The 16,304-nt window shown below is 43.4% G+C and overlaps 1 protein-coding gene across 1 annotated transcript in view; it reads right to left on the reverse strand.

Moving 5' to 3' along the window:
* SUSD6 (sushi domain containing 6) overlaps nucleotides 1–13,483 on the reverse strand; it is a 90,447-nt gene extending 76,964 nt beyond the window's left edge. The window contains exon 1 of the mRNA XM_036433024.2: nucleotides 13,352–13,483. The gene's annotated coding sequence lies outside the window, so the exon portion shown is untranslated. The remainder of the gene's footprint in view (nucleotides 1–13,351) is intronic.
* Between the last annotated feature and the right edge of the window lie 2,821 nt (nucleotides 13,484–16,304).

Here is a 16,304-nt window from a genome sequence, read left to right on the forward strand (position 1 = left end):
CTGCCAAGCCAGGAGGATGAAGAAGAAAGGAGAGAGGAAACAAGCACCGCCCTTTTGTCATTCTACATGTGGTCCATCTGCCATGGGGAGTGGAGAAAGGACCTGGTCCGAAGCTGGCCTCTCTACCTCACTCAGCTCCACGAAAGTGATCCTTGATAATCCCCTCTATCCAGATCAGTGGTGCCTTTTACATCTGTGGCCCTGGCCAGTGCTGATAACAGTCTACATTTACTGAGCAATGACTATGTGCCAGATACCAGGCAATCGCTTTACATGTCTCTTCCAAACCTTCTATACATAGTAGATACTATTGTAATCCTCCATTTTCAATTGAAGCTAGGGCTTAACAAAGAAATTTATCCAAAGCCATACAAATTAGACACAAAATCTAACACTACAAGAGCAAGGATTGACTACTAATTAATATCACTTCTTCCCCAAATAAACTGCCATTTTAGTATCTTTTGGTTGTCAGGTACTGTACTTATATGTTCTAAATATCCCATTTTATTCTATTCTTAAAATTGATTTGAGAAAAAGAGGGGAGGGGGGGGGAGGGGGGGGGAGAGAGGGAGAGAGAGAGAGAGAGAGAGAGAGAGAGAGAGAGACAGACAGACATACTGAGATTTGTTGCTTCACTTATTATGCATTAATTGGTTGCTTCTTATATGTGCCCTGACCAGAGATCAAACCCGCAACCTTGGCGCATCAGGACGATGCTCTAACAAACTGAGCTACCTGGCCAGGGCTTGATTTTCACAATACTCCCAGGAGGGAGTACTTTTAAACATGATTTTAATTAATTATTTAAGTTAGACATATCAGTAAAAAAGTTTAATGATACAAAAAGGAAGTTTAAGAAGTTATAGTTTCCTGTTATCTTTCCTGACCTCAGAATTCCCCAGCCCAGGTAATCCTTAATATCTTGGTAGCTACCCTTCTAGAGACAGGTAACGTTGACATTATCATCTCCACTTTACAATAAAACTGAGGTTCAGAGGTTAAATTTGTTCAAGGACACACAACTGGTAAGTGGCTGAGCTGAGGCAGAAAGCACCATCAGTCTGGTTCCAAGTCCAACTGTCTTCCACTGCTTCCCACTCAGTACCCACTCCTTACAACTATCGGTCATTTCCATTCACCAACTATGTGTGGCCCACAAGCCAGTCTTACTCCTCCACTTTCCCAACTAAATGAAAACACAGACAGAGCTGGCCAAGCACACCCTGTCCCAGTAATGTTAGCACTGCTTTGTGCTTCTTCAACTAAGCTGTCATGGGTGAGGCAGAACCTTCACCTCTAACCTCCTCATGGCCAACATAAAGCTCACCTGGCTCTGAAAACAAAGGCAGGGCAATGGGGAAGAGGTCAAGCCTCACCTACGGGAGAGCCTGGGTCTCTGGGTCAGGAAAAAAAGAAAAAAAAGAAAAAAAAAAAGCCGAAACCGGTTTGGCTCAATAGATAGAGCATTGGCTTGGGGACTGAAGGGACCTGGGTTCGATTCTGGTTAAGGGCATGTACCTTGGTTGCGGGCATATCCCTGGTAGGGGATGTGCAAGAGGCAGCTGATCGATGACTCTCTCTCATCGATGTCTCTAACTCTCTATCTCTCTCCCTTCCTCTCTGTACAAAATCAATAAAATATATATATTAAAAAAAAAAAAAGGAGGGCCCAGACCCACCTTTGCTCCCTGAAGTCAGAACACACCTGCAGAAAGATAGAAAGAAGACTGCAACAAGGCATGATACAGAGTAAGTTTGCAGAGCCCCTCAAAATCCCCATCACAGAGCCCTTAGAGCCAAAGGAACTCAGAATTTCTGCTCTGGCATATCCCCAAATGGACCACTCTAAAAACCGAAAAACTGTATGAATTTCTAGATGCCAGGGTTTTGTCCCTACGGTCTCCTCTCCTCCAAAGAATAAAAATAAAAGCCCCTGGGCTATATGAAGATGCTTTTTTCCATAGGAGATGAAAGCTGTCCTTTCAAATTATGTATATTTGCACATTTTTGTCCCATCAGTACACAAAAACATTCTGACACTGAGTACCTATGCTGAGATGGGGGTGGGGGAACAGGAAATAAGTCATTATATTGCTTTTCATGAGGAAGTTAAAATTTATCCAGTCTGCAATTCCAGGAGGTTTCCTATTTCCCTGCATGGGATAACCAATGTTTAAGCCTGAGCCCCAACTGACCCAGCATCAGTATTTACATGTACAGAGGATGATAAATGCTACTGGTTATCACAGACCTTTTATCCCCATTTGTAAAATAGGACTAAAACCTTCCTCACAGTATTATATGATGTTTTATCTGAAAGCACTTTGTAAAATGAAAAAACTCTTTATTGCTATTAATATGGATACCCCGCCTGCAAAGGAAGCTTACGGTAAACCGCCCTTTTCTTCCTTAAGGGGTTTGAAATCTATAAGGATAAAAGAGACTGACCAAAACACTGGACAACGATTTTTAAAAATGTGTTAACTTGTGTGTTGAAAAGAATTCCTAGGGGCCATGGGTGATTATATGGCAAAGAGCATTCAATGAATATTTGTTCAATTAATAAATGCATTCAGATGCACTGCTTGAAATACCTACCTTGGTGCTATTCACAGAAAGTTTTACCAGAGCCTCTGAAATCTGTTTATTCTACTGTTACTCACATATATACCAAAAAAGAAGTCAGCATTTATAAAGAGCAGCCTTCTTTCAAAGATGTGATTTTTCAACAGCATACAGACCTTTAAAGAAGATGACCCACATCATTATATTTTATTATTCCAGAAATAATATAACTACCCCCAAAAGAGCTCAATTCTGGAGAACAAACAGAAGCAACCCATCCTGTGTTAACTACTTTGGATTCACAGTGGATGCTAAAAATATATGTAAATAAGACGAATCTAAGATGCACATGTATAAATTAAATTTAGGTCGTGACTAATGCCTCCAGAGACTTCTAAGTGAATGATAGAGTTCTAGAAACAAATTAGCAAGGATACTTTCTGCTCTTAAGACCAAATTCTTAAGGGGTCCTGTGTTTGTTTATGACTGACCTTGTTAAAACATTCTGAACAACCTCCAACACTCCCTCTTTCCTTCACCTCCTCCCATCTCCGTGGTTCCTGAGCTGTCTTCTTTTCCTGGTACCAGTCACAGTGAACTTGGTGAACATTAACAGCATTATAATATCTCCTAGTTTATATTAGTTTTTCATTCAAAGCAGACTTCCCTCCAAATGTATGTGTGTATATTATAGATTTTCAGAGAGGAAAGGAGAGGGAGAGAGATAGAAACATCAATGATGAGAGAGAATCACTGATTGGCTGCCTCCTGCACAATCCCCACTGGGGACTGAGCCCACAACCCGGGCATGTGCCCTGACCGGGAATCGAACCGTGACCTCCTGGTTCACAGGTCTATGCTCAACCACTGAGCCACGTTGGTCGGGCCCAAATGTCTCTTTTCAGAATTTCATTAACACCTCCACTCTGATTCCTCCTCATCAAGGCTCACATCCTCAAAATTACCTTGCCCTCTCACCTTTTACTTTGTCTACACCTGATCACTCACTTATCAGTGAACAAATTAATCCAGGAATTGAGTACAAAGAAGTTAATGAAACAGTAACTGACCTGAGGGGACTTTCAATCTCAGCCTGGAACCTGGACCTGTACAGAGATGGCTACCCATAAAGGTAAAACGTATGGGTATGTTCGTTTATTAGTCTCATTTTTGTCAGTATTGTATTAGGTGCTTTACTGCCCCCAGCGGGTTAGAAAGACACAGATATATCAAGATAAGAGATATCACAAATCAACATTTACATCTAAAAATTGAGGCTTGAGGAGATGAAAGAAAAAAGATTCCTAAGGAATTCATGCTAATATCCTATCTATCCATTTCTCTTTTCTCTTTTCCCAATTTCTCACTGTTGAACCCAAACCTGCTTTTCTATTAAAAAAAAAAAAAAAAAAAAAAGTTATTTCAGGGTCAGAAAATGATCTCACATGAAAAGCTGATTGGTTAAGTAAAGCCAGAAAACAGGCATCCTCACACCAGACCAAACTCCTAGATCTAATTCACACTGCAGTGAGAGACAATTTGCTTGAGAGTTCAGAAAGAATTCTCCAAGAATATTTTTCAAGCCCTTCTCCCTTTCAGGGTGATTATTGGTTTGGGGCACAGATGTCACTGAGAAAGTCAGAACAACTCCTTAAGAGTAGTCAAGCTGAAAGTTGTACACAACACATTCCTCCAATATTACTCTCAAATTAAATAATCCATGGGTATCCCCCCAGTGTTAACTCCTCAAAGGCAAATATGGAGTCCATTTTGTTATCTGTTTACTACCCCACCCCCAACCCCACCCAAGAGCTCAGGTGGGTATATCTAGCACCGACCACAGGTATTCACTAAATACCTGCCAAACAAATAATTAGATTTACATCCTTTTGTTTCTGTAGCAATCAGGTACCCACCTCCCACAAGCTTGATGTCAAACCCAACCAGATTATCAGCACACAAATTATTATGGCTTCAAGGTGCAAGTAAAGGGAGGGAGATGGACCAATGAACTCCTCTGAAACCCAGAACCTGTTTTTCTTGTCATACTGCTGTGTAACGAGCAAAATCCCCACAGGATTGAAACAAGGAGGTAGATGGCCTTCCCATGGCAGAGTTTCTACCTGGAGGCGGATGGGAATCAAGGACTGATAAAGGTGTGGACCAGCCAACATACCATTTCTTAATTCTCTGGAAATGTCTTGAACATGCCAACTGAAAGAGCAGCACCCAGTGAAAACAAAGCTGCTCAATGGTTTTCAGGATGGGGAAAGTTTATAGCATATACTAGAGGCCCAGTGCACAAAATTCATGAACTGGCAGGGTCCCTAGCAGTTGGTGGCAGCCAGCTAGGGCCTCCCCCCCTACCTCCTGGCAGGCCCCGCCCCCTGGTCGAACTCCTGGAAGAACTCCCAGTCTAGGGAGCAATTTGCATACCACACTTTTATTATATAGAATGACATCAGCCCAGGCAGCTTATTTCCTTCCTGACTGGTTAGAGACACAGTTAGAGATGAGTAGTCACATTGCATTTGAATGGCTGGCTGGCCCTACATAATATAAACCTGAGGAAATCAGAACCACAGCCATGAAGGGTTCCAGTTAATGGGGTGGGAGGGAGGGAGAGAGCACCCAGCCCTCCCAGACGGCATGTTCTCAATTATTGGGCAGTTCTACTACACCTAGGATGTCACCGGCTCCTGTCAGGGTCCCAAGCTGGGCAAGAGAGACCCAGAGTGAGAAATGACTCAGAGGATACATCTCATTGGCTTAGAGTCAGATGTTTTCGAACTGCAAAGCAGCACAGTACAGAGATAAAACAGTTAAGCAGGCCCAACCTAAGAACAACAGTGCCCATTTTAAGGACAGTAATACCCTTACTAGTAAAGACTCAGTACTCTTTGTAATTTCATTATTAGACTCAAAAGCACAATCACAGAAGGGGCATGAATTTGTTTCTAACAATATGAATCACACACTATGCTGAACTCCTAATCCCCTTTCCTGGGACAGGCCCAGAGAAAAGATGTCAAACAACCTGGGGTAGAAAGAACACTAAACAAGGAATTTGGAGCTCTGACTTCTCTCCTGGACCTGTCACTGATCAGGGAAGTCAGCTTTTTCATTTTCCCTTCTATGAAGTGAGGGGTAGAGTAAGATGGCCTCCAAAATCCCATCCTTCCAACTCCAACATCTCATGAGCCTACAGAATCTCTCTGCTACACAAGGAGTTTTGTAGTAACATCTGGATACCATAGTTAATAATTCAGATCTTCAGATAAGAATCTTGTCTCTCTTCACTCAGCCTTTTGAGACTCCTAGGACTTATGAATAGAATTTGCATGAATCCAAACTTTTGGCAATGACTTGTGTCAGGGAAGCTATGACTGCATTCACATACATTTACTTACACACACACACACACACACACACACACACACACACAGAGGAATTTTCTGAAAATGATCTTTGGGTTTGGCTCCAGGCACAGAAACCTAACACAGGTATAAGAGGAAATAATTCAAGTTCCTGGTTTCTGTCCTGTTTGTTGGACAAAGCACATATACCCTGTGAACCACATAGTTCTCTGGGGTGGAACCATCTTGACCCCCTAATAAAAAACTCAGGTGGCCAGCATATGCACGTTTGACCTAGGAGTAGAGAAAGCAAGACCAGCTACTTCGTTATTTCAGTAACATGGCTGGTAAAATGTAAAATCACCCAAGGGTGGATCCCAGAGGAAATGACACTCCCAGCAGCACCATCTGTTCCTCTTTGTGTCTGGCATGATTTATATTTTTAACCTCCGGTGCAAATGAGGTCCACAAGTAAAAGAGCCCTACCCCCTACATCAACGGTTGGCTCTCTATTCAGTAAACTTTCAACTCCCCAACCTAGCAGAAGCCTCCAAGCAGGTGCCCAAACCCTGGCATGGGATTTTTCATAAGGAAAGGAAATGCTTCTGAAAACTATAAATTACATTAGATAAGGGAAGCTCTGTGAAATTCATGGTAAAGCTCTCCATAAAACACAATGATATGTGATTTAGAACTGAGGCTTCATGCTGAAAATCCTCTTTAAAAAAAAAAGAAAAGAAAAAGAAAAAGCAGCAGTACATGTGCACTGAATTTAGGCACTATTGCATCTCTCAACTCTCACTACTGTTTACAGTTCTGCACCAAAGAGTTGGAAACAATGCTATTGGGGAGTTCAAACTTCATAAACAAAAGGTTCTCTGTGTTTGTGTGTATAACATCTTTTCTTAATTCAGGACAATATCCCCAACACCAAGAGATTTTGTTATAACACTGTTCTTCCCCAAACAAACTGCATAACCAAGTACAATGGAAACTTCAAAGTAAAATTTGAGTGCAGCTTTTAAAATACCTCCCTGAGAAATAAAAATACATATCCACAAAAAAACTTATGCTTGGATGTTTATAACAACATCATTCCTAGTTACCAAAAAACATGCAACCCAACTGTCCATTAGCTGATGAATGGATAAACAAAAGGTGTATACAACAGATTATTTAGCAGTAAAGCAAAATAAAGTACCATTACATGCTACAACATGGATAAATCTCAACATTATGCTTAGTGAAAGAAGTCAATTACTAAAGACTACATATTGTAGGATTCTGTTTATATGAAATGTCCAAATAGGAAAACTATAGAGAGAACAGATCAGTTAGTGGTGGCTGTGGGCTAGAGGCATTGTAGAGGAACAGGGAATGACTACTAGTGGGTTTTTTTTTTTCGGGGTGATGAAATGTTCTAAAATTAAGATTGTGGTGATAGTTATTCAACTCTGTAAATATACTAAAATCCATCGAGTTGTTCACTTTAAATGGGTCACTTTTATGATATATAAATGATCTCGATAAAGCTGTTTTAAAAAAGATACATATTAAATCAAATTATCCCTCTGAAAAAACTCTCCTTGAATAAACTTAGAAATGATCTATGTATATAAAAGATAATATTTAAATCACAAAATATCTATTTGATGGAATATTATAAAGCCATTAAAATAATTACAAAAGGCTACCTGCCATGGGAAAGTGTTTATGATATAGTGCTAAATTAAAAAAAATACAAAATTGAATGTACTCAGATTACCAATTGAAAGAAAAAAAAAACCAGAATACATGGAAATGATGTCTGGATAGAATTATGGTGACTTTTTTTCCTTTATTTTCCAAGCTCTCTGTAAAACTGTCTCAGTGTACTGATAGACACACACACAGACACCTCTATCTTCCTTCAGAAAATTTGCCCAGCTACAATCTAAATGAAGCTTGGTAGTTGAGTGTCAGTGTATGAACTAGGCGGTCACAGTTCAATTCCCCATCAGGGCAAATGCCCATGTTGCTGGCTCCATTCCCAGTAGGGGGAGTGCAGTGAGCAGCCGATCAATGATTCTCTCTCATCATTGCTGCTTCTATCTATCTATCTATCTATGTCTTCCCCCTCCCTTCCTCTCTGAAATAAATATATATTAAAAAACAATAAAAAGCAAAATAAGCAAAACCACCTTGCTCTCTTTTTCAAGTTCCCATTCTTAAACCTCCACCTCCTTAGTGCATTGAGATCATCTCAGAACAGCCCAAAGAAGGAAAATGGGATAAACACTCCTATCTCATTCCCAGAAGTCAGTTTCATTTTACTGGCTATTTCAGAAGCCAGACCCTAGTGTAGCCACAATTTCAGCAAGGAGAGTACGCACAGAGGAATTCCACGCCCTTATCTTAAACTTCTGTGGGTGAAAGCAAGTTACTGCAAGGGAGGAGTTTGGACTTGGAAAGTCTGGACGCTCCCCCTCCTAAGAAAAGATGGTAAAAAACTGAGACAGAGCCCCTATTTGTGTCTCTTCTTATGATATTTTGTGCCCAATCTCCAACTACAGGAGAAAAGAACCCTGAATCATTTCATTTTCACCACAGAAGATCCTCTTCTGAGTAATAAAGAATTGTCAGTTACCACCGAAGCCGGTTTGGCTCAGTGGTAGAGCGTTGGTCTGCGGACTGAAAGGTCCCAGGTTCGATTCCGGTCAAGGGCATGTACATTGGTTGTGGGCACATCCCCAGTAGGGGTTATGCAAGAGGCAGCTGGTCCATGTTTCTCTCTAATCGACGTTTCTAGCTCTCTCTCTCTCTCTCCCTTCCTCTCTGTAAAAAATCAATAAAATATATTAAAAAAAAAAAAAAAAAAAGTCAGTTACCAACACTGCCACCTGCAAACCCACTGAGAACCTATTACTGTCATCAGGAATCCCAAGCTAACATTCCCCAAGTCACGGAAAGGGGCCCTGCCAAAAATAAAAAAGAAAAAGAAAGAAAAAGTCTATACTTATATATGTGTGTGTGAGGTGGTAGGACATTTAAGGGCAGATAGCTATCAGGTAATTTTAAGGACTTACTAACACTGCGGACAGTAACAGGAAACTGCATCTGTTTCTGCTTGGAAAAAAAAAAAACTTCAATAATATTCGGCTTCTGATTCTTGGCATATAGCCTTTAGATGTTTCAAGGGGGGCTATTTTCCCATTTTGAGATGTATGAGCCAGGGACAGAGACTACATCACAGGCAACACCAGAGTCTGTGAAACCCATTTAGTTTTCACTCCAGTTACATTTTCTGCTGTTGCCATACCAATACCTTCACAGGGGCTCCACTGTCCCCCAGCCCAGACAATACCACAAGTGGATTTTCATGGCTGAAGTGAACCAGATTGGCGCCACTACAGGTCTACCAGCAGAGTGGAGACTTCCGCACTCAGGTAAGAATCAAAGGATGAGAGAACAAACAGAGGAACCCTGCTGCTTCCAAGCCAAAAGACTTGAAGTGAAAGAAAAAGGACACCATCACAGAAACACATGAGCACTAGGAAAAGGAAACACTCGCAAGGTGCCTGACAGGCTCCGGGGCTAAAGCCTAAGCCTTGTAAAAGGTTATTCTTTCTCCACTTCTACTTTTTCACATAAAGGTTTTTACACATTACGGGACTTACCATCACCCTAGGGAACAAAGGCTGTTGCCTTGAATCAGATCTTGATGCTCAAGGATAGTCACACCAATGCTTTCCTGAAATTGCTTCACTGGTCTCAGATTCACAGCTGTTAGCAGCTTCAAATACTCATTACAAAACCCCCAGCCCCAACCTCAAATGGTATCCTTCACTCCCACCAATAGGAAAATAGCCTTCCCACATTACAGGCATTATTTCTCATTGCTGTGGTTTTCAAGTTTCCTGCGATATGGCAACCTAACTTAAGAATATTAATGAAAAAAATAAAAAGCATTCCGTTAAATGAAATCTCACTACAGTGGAGTATGTATGTGGGTGGCCCCAGACAGAAGTTGGGGGTGAGTCTGTACCATCACATATGCATTTGTCCCAATGCTTATACCCTTAACCCAACTGTCTTAACCCTCACCCCTCAAGTCTGCACCAGAGCAATATTTGCTTCCAAAGTTGTTGTTTGTTGTTGTTCTTTAAAGGCACTGGGCTTCTTCTATTATTCGTTTCTTCTCATCTTTCTTTTACTGCTTGATGGAATGCCCCCTAAATAAGACACCTCTAACTATGCAGGCAAGTAGAAAAGGGAAAATGAATACTGCCTGTCAGCTTCAACTGGGGATCACATGTCAGTTCAGGAGCTTAGTAAAATGCTTCATGCATGCAATTTACACAACCTGGCCCAATGGGTCTGCTGACATGCAGGTCTCCAAGTAGGCATTTCAGACCTATAAAAGGGCATTATAGCTCTGCTGCTACCTCTTGGTAAATGGGTAACTAGAGGAAAAAGACAAGCACATGTGCTGTCTGACCTTCCTCCTCTGCCTACAAGCAGCTCTGCTAAAGACTCTCCCAGATTACTTAAGAAAAATGAGTAAAATTATGCGACTCTGTGATTGTTTAAGAAGATATCGTAATTCTCTGACCCCACAAACAGGTACTAGTAGTTACCTGGCTGTCAAAAGAGCTAAGGACATGGACAAAGAGCACAAGGCAAGATGTAAAACATAAGTAAATTTTTCATCTGGTGGATGGAAAAGCATGAAGAAAATGAAACAATGCTTAGTATCAATAAACCTCAAGCAAGCTCTTACTTTTAAGAAGCCAAGTGACTTACTACTACCTTTGGAAGTTGCATATGTGCATATGGAGGGGGAGGATAGCTGTAGGAATTGCTGCCCCAGCAATAGCAAAGCTGGAAATCCCCTGCCAGGAGGTGCACCATTGCATAAGAGCACACACGTTCAATCACCACGAGACGGAGACCAACCAGGAAACCAGGCAAAATGTTAAGGTCCTTTCATCTGCCAGACTGCATTAATAACCTCTTTTTTTGTTTTGTGTTTTTGTTAATAACATCTTCCTCTACCTTTCTTCCTCTTCTTTCTGTCAGCCCAAATTCTGGGCTTTGAGAAGGCATACCTCAGCAGATAAGTTGAACTCCACCATTTGAGAGGGAGTTTGCTCTCAGGGTTTAAACACTGCAGAACAGAGGTTGGGGCAGGCCCGATGCTGAGCACCGTTTTTCAGTTCCAGTCTAGCTGTAGGTGAGGACCTGTATCACATGCCATATCTACTACAGTATCCAAAAAGTCGCGGTATGTACAGGGAAGTCCGACCTATCAGGCCTCTAGTTCTGTGGTCGGCAAACCGCGGCTCTCGAGCCACATGCGGTTCTTTGGCCCCTTGAGTGTGGCTCTTCCACAAAATATCACGGCCTGAGTGAGTCTATTTTGAAGAAGTGGCGTTAGAAGAAGTTTAAAAAATTTGGCTCTCAAAAGAAATTTCAATCGTTGTACTGTTGATATTTGGCTTTGCTGACTACTGAGTTTGCCGACCACTGCTCTAGTTAATTCATCGGGCAAAAGTTCCTTAAGCAGCAAATGGTCACCAATGAAAATTAACAACATAAACAAAAATGAAACTGACTTAAAGACTGTGAACTCCGTGAGTGTTCTGTCTTACTTATTACAGTGCCTGACCTACACTCTGTACCACATAAATACCTGTGAGTACTGAATGGAAGAATAAAAGAACAAATGAACGCTGTGCAAACATACGTTGGAGAAAAAGTTAAGGGTGTTCAAGATTTAAAAAATAGCCTCAAGAAGTAGTGCTATTGAAAAGACTCTATAATGACTCTGGTTTTACCAGAAAGTAAGCAAACTAGAAACTAACAGTAAAATCCAGTAGTTACAGTGTGGGCTCCACCACAAGCTATCTTTGTGACCTTGGTCAGGTTATTTGTTTAGCTTTGGTCTCAACTGAAAAAAAAATGGGAATACTACCAATACTTACCAAAGAAGTTTGTTGTTTATTTAAATGAGATCAAGAAAGCAAAGTTCTTGGCACAAGGCTTGAAACACACATACTAAATCCTCAAGAACTTTCCCCTATTATTGCTATTATTGTTGCTTTATTGAATACTTCCTTTACAGAGGGGGAAGTAGAGGGCCCCTCCCTAACTCTGAAAATTTTTCACTTCTGTTTGAAAATGCCTCTAGCTGAAAATGCAAAGCCCATACATTCAGAACTCAATGCCAAGCACATGTCTCTACTAGTCTCTACTAGATGGTGCGAATTTAGGTGTGGAATTCCCAAAACAGAAAGGGTGTGTGTGTGTGTATACATCATTCATACCTACATTTTAAACCAGAGGAATGAAGAGAGCAAGAAATGAATTAACCACTGTGGAAGATGGAAAGACCCACTTTCCCACCTCTGCAGACCTAGAAAGGGAGTAAATGCCTACAGTTTAATTGACCTGAGGAGGAGTTTTATTGCACCTCTGTACAAAGCACACACAAGCCCAGTTACCAAGAGCAACAAAGCCCAATGAGTCGCCTGCCACCGAGAGAACATTCTGTGGAAACAACAGCTTTAGGCCTCTTTGCCAAAACATGAACTTCCCTGGAACCAGCCAAGGACCTGGTTTGGACGCCTCTTTCTCCTGGGTCTTACGATCCTCCCCAAACCACCCCCCCCCCTCCTCGTCTCCTTACAGGTAACCTTTTCCACTCTCAGCAACCTCACAGCCACAATCCTCTGACCCTCAGACCTACACGAATAAAAATTCTTTAAAAAAAAAAAAAAAAGTCTACATATATAAACAGGAAATGGTTTCGGTGAGTCTCAACCAGATAATAAGAGAAGTTTTTGAGATTAAAGACCAGAAGGAGCGCCGGGGCTGCAGAAAAACTCCAGGGCTCACACGAACTCCCAGGTTTGCTCAGGAAATCCACTGCCGCTAAGCAAACCCTGCCCCCGTGCGGGACGCCCGGCTGGAGTCGGCTGGCGGGGATAATAATAATAATAATAATAATAATAATAACAATAACAATAACAATAACAATAATAATAATAATAATAGAAAGAGGGCCTCAGCCTCCCCCCTTTCCAGCGATGCGCCAACTGTGGTCTCCGCCCTGAACTCCCCGGCGGCGAGCGCGACCCCGCACGCCGGGCGAGGCCAGGGCGGCGTGCCCCGACCCCCGCCACTAAGCTCCCGGCTGCAAAACGGGCCGACCGGTCCTCCTCGAGGCCTCGGCACAGCCTCCCCGCCGCCCTCCCGGCCCCGGGCCCGGCTGGCCCACGCCGGGTGACAGCAAGACAGCACCGAGCAGCTGACGCCGGCGGCCGGCCGAGGCTCCCCAGCGTTCCTCCGGGGCGGTGCGCGCCCACTCCGCGCCCCCTGACAGCCCGCCGGGCGCGCCAGGGACACAATGCGAACGCCGCCGCTCCCCGGTCACGGTGACAACTTACCCCGGGAACGGCGCGGCGACCTCCGGGAGGGGGGCGCCCGCAGCTTCCGCGGCGCCGGGATCCGCTCCGCCGCCCGCGCGCGCCCGCAGCCCTCTCGGGTGTAGGCGAGGCCCCGCGTGCCCCGCGTGCCCTTGTCTGGCTGCAGCTGGCCGGCGCTGCGGGTCGAGGAGGCGGCGGGAGACAGGGCGCAGGCTGTTGCCGGCTGAGGAGGAAAAAAGAAAATAGAACGCGGCGGCGGCGGCTCCGCGTCACTAGCCCAGCTGTACGGCGCGGGCGGGGGAGGTCGGGGAGGGAGGAGGGGAAAGGGAGGGGAAAGGGGCGGGGCCATGCGCGCGCACGCAACAAGCGCCGGCGTCGCGCCGCTGCGTCCGCCCCACTGGGAGGCTCAGGCGTTCGACTGCTGCCAGCGCGCACGCGCCGCGGCGGGCCGCATGCCCCGGGACGGTGAGCCGGAGTGGGGGGTGAGGGTGGTGGGGAGACCCTTAAAGGGACAGTCACCTCGACTGCGCTGGAGTGGATGGGGCAGTAGTTCAGGCTCGGAATGTGTCGTGTTTGCAGTGGGTCCTCCAACTCTTTTACTATCATTATTTAGATTTTTGTGTATATTATTTGGGTTATTGGATTATTAATATTTGCAAAGAACTGGTTTGCTCTCAAGTTCTCAAAGCACTTTCTTGCTTGTTGCCTTATTAGCTTTTAAATCACTCGCCAAACCTATCACCAAGGCAGGTCATTATCTCCCTATTAAGCAGTACTTAGCCTGCCTACGTCAAAATTGTTCCCAGGGGTGGGGTGGGTGTAAAAATACAGATTTGGGGGCCTCACCTCCAATCTTTCCGATTCTGTAAAGCTAGGGTCAGATTCGGGGGGTCTGTTTTAATGAGCCTTCCTAAGTGATTCCTCAGCACGCTAAAAGCACACCACGAAGCTCAAGGTTGAGGAAACCGAAGCTAAGTGTGAGGACAGGCAGAGCTGGGCTGGAACCCCGCCACACTGCTAGCTCTATTTCCCGTCCAGAGTCTCGCCGCCTGAGGCTATTTTCCAGCACGTTGCTATAGGAGGCGTTTGTGCACTGTGGCTACAGAAGGTATTGGTAATCCTAAGAGATAAATACAATACTTCTCCCCCGATGTGTTTACAGGTCTTGTGGCTCCTCGTCTCAAAGATTGTGACTTTTTATCTTTGTGCCCCAGGGCCTTGTACAGTGCCTGTCTGGGATGGGGGTGGGAGGGTGCTCTTAAATGTTGAGGTACTCTTACTTGAGAATCAATGCCTTCGTCTGCATTTGGACAGCCTTCCTCTTTGCTGCAGCTTGTAAAGAAGTCAATCATCCTAGTTTGCCTGGGGCTAAGGGATTTCAAGGAACTAAGACTTCCAGTTCTAATATTAGGCCAGTCATGGGCAAATCCAGATTAAGTTGGCCATTCGTGTGATATGTCATAAGGCACAGTATTCCTTCTCTCTCCCAGGAATCTTAACAGATAGCTTGTGCCTGTACCACGCAGGGGGCAGGAGAGAGGAGCCTGGCTCTCTGAAAGTGCAAGAGAGAGAAGGTTCAGAATCAGTATAGTGTATCTCTGTTGCTATCATCTGTATATATGAAAGGCTAACATGCTAAGTGTCCAACCATCTGGGTAATGACTTTACCCAGCTTCCTCTCCCTAGTGGGGACTAAGCCTCTTTGCAGTTTCTTCAGCCCTGGAACACGATTTGCTTTATGGCCAGGTGCAAACATTTCACACTAAAACCAAATGTCTGTGAAGCATTTTCCTGTGCCTCATCTCATTTGATCCTCACAGGAGTCCTGGAGTAGGTAGACAGGAAACTTGGTGGAATCCTATTTTCTTTTCATTAGCCAGAAAACAGATTTAGAAAGTTTAGAAACTTGACTCAACTGAAAAGAAGTAAGAAATGGTGGACCTTGCCAAAACTGGTTTGGCTCAGTGGATAGAGCGCCCAGTCTGTGGACTGAAAGGTCCCAGGTTCAATTCTGGTCAAGGGCATGTACATTGGTTGGGGGCACATCCCCGGTAGGGGGTGTGCAAGAGGTTGATGTTTCTCTCTCATCGATGTTTCTAGCTCTCTATCTCTCTCCCTTCCTCTCTGTAAGAAAATCAATAAAAAAATAAATAAATATATATATATATATATATATATATATATATATATTTCTTCTAATTAATTTCCTTTCAATTAATTTCCGGGCCACTAGTTACTTGTAACAATAGGAATGATAGAATATATTATTGAGCACCTACTGTGTGCCAAGCACTAGGTAAGGACTTTTATACATGTAACCACTGTCAAACAAACTCAAAAAGATTCTGGAGGCTTTGCCTAGAAATAAATTATAAAAGTCGGAGGGTTTATAAACCTGAAACACAATTGGGCCATATCCAGAGTGTTCAGAAGAAAGAAAAGCTAAGAGTTCTTATAGTAAAAAGTACATTTTTGAGGAGAAGCAGTTATGAATTCTTAGACTGTGGATTGGTCCGAGATGGTAATCCTCTAGATCAGTGGTCGCCAACCTTTCAGACCTCGGGTTGGTGACCATTGTTCTAGATGACCTGTGGTCTGAATACCTGCACATTTCTTACTTATTCCTCCAGGAGATCATCAGAGGGTTATTTTAAGGTTTGATACATATCCAGGCATTGATGTAGGTCTAGAAAGTCCAAAAGTTTTAAGTTCCCAAGCTAGGTAAAGCAAGAATAGAATTGTTTCCTTATGCCTCAACCTACCCGATTTTAGTATCTAACAGCTTGACTATAGTGACTCCATTTTATCTCTTCACTTTATTATTCACAGTTGATTTCGACAACCCTCCAAGCAAAGTATCACTAACACCATTTTATACATGAAGCAACAGGCTCGGAGAGATTTTTATAACACCAAAAACTGCATAGCATGTATGTTGTTGCAAAACCAGAATTCATTCTTGTTTGTTCCAAAA

This window comes from Pipistrellus kuhlii, unplaced genomic scaffold (assembly GCF_014108245.1).
Source record: "Pipistrellus kuhlii isolate mPipKuh1 unplaced genomic scaffold, mPipKuh1.p scaffold_m20_p_1, whole genome shotgun sequence".
NCBI lineage: Eukaryota > Metazoa > Chordata > Mammalia > Chiroptera > Vespertilionidae > Pipistrellus > Pipistrellus kuhlii.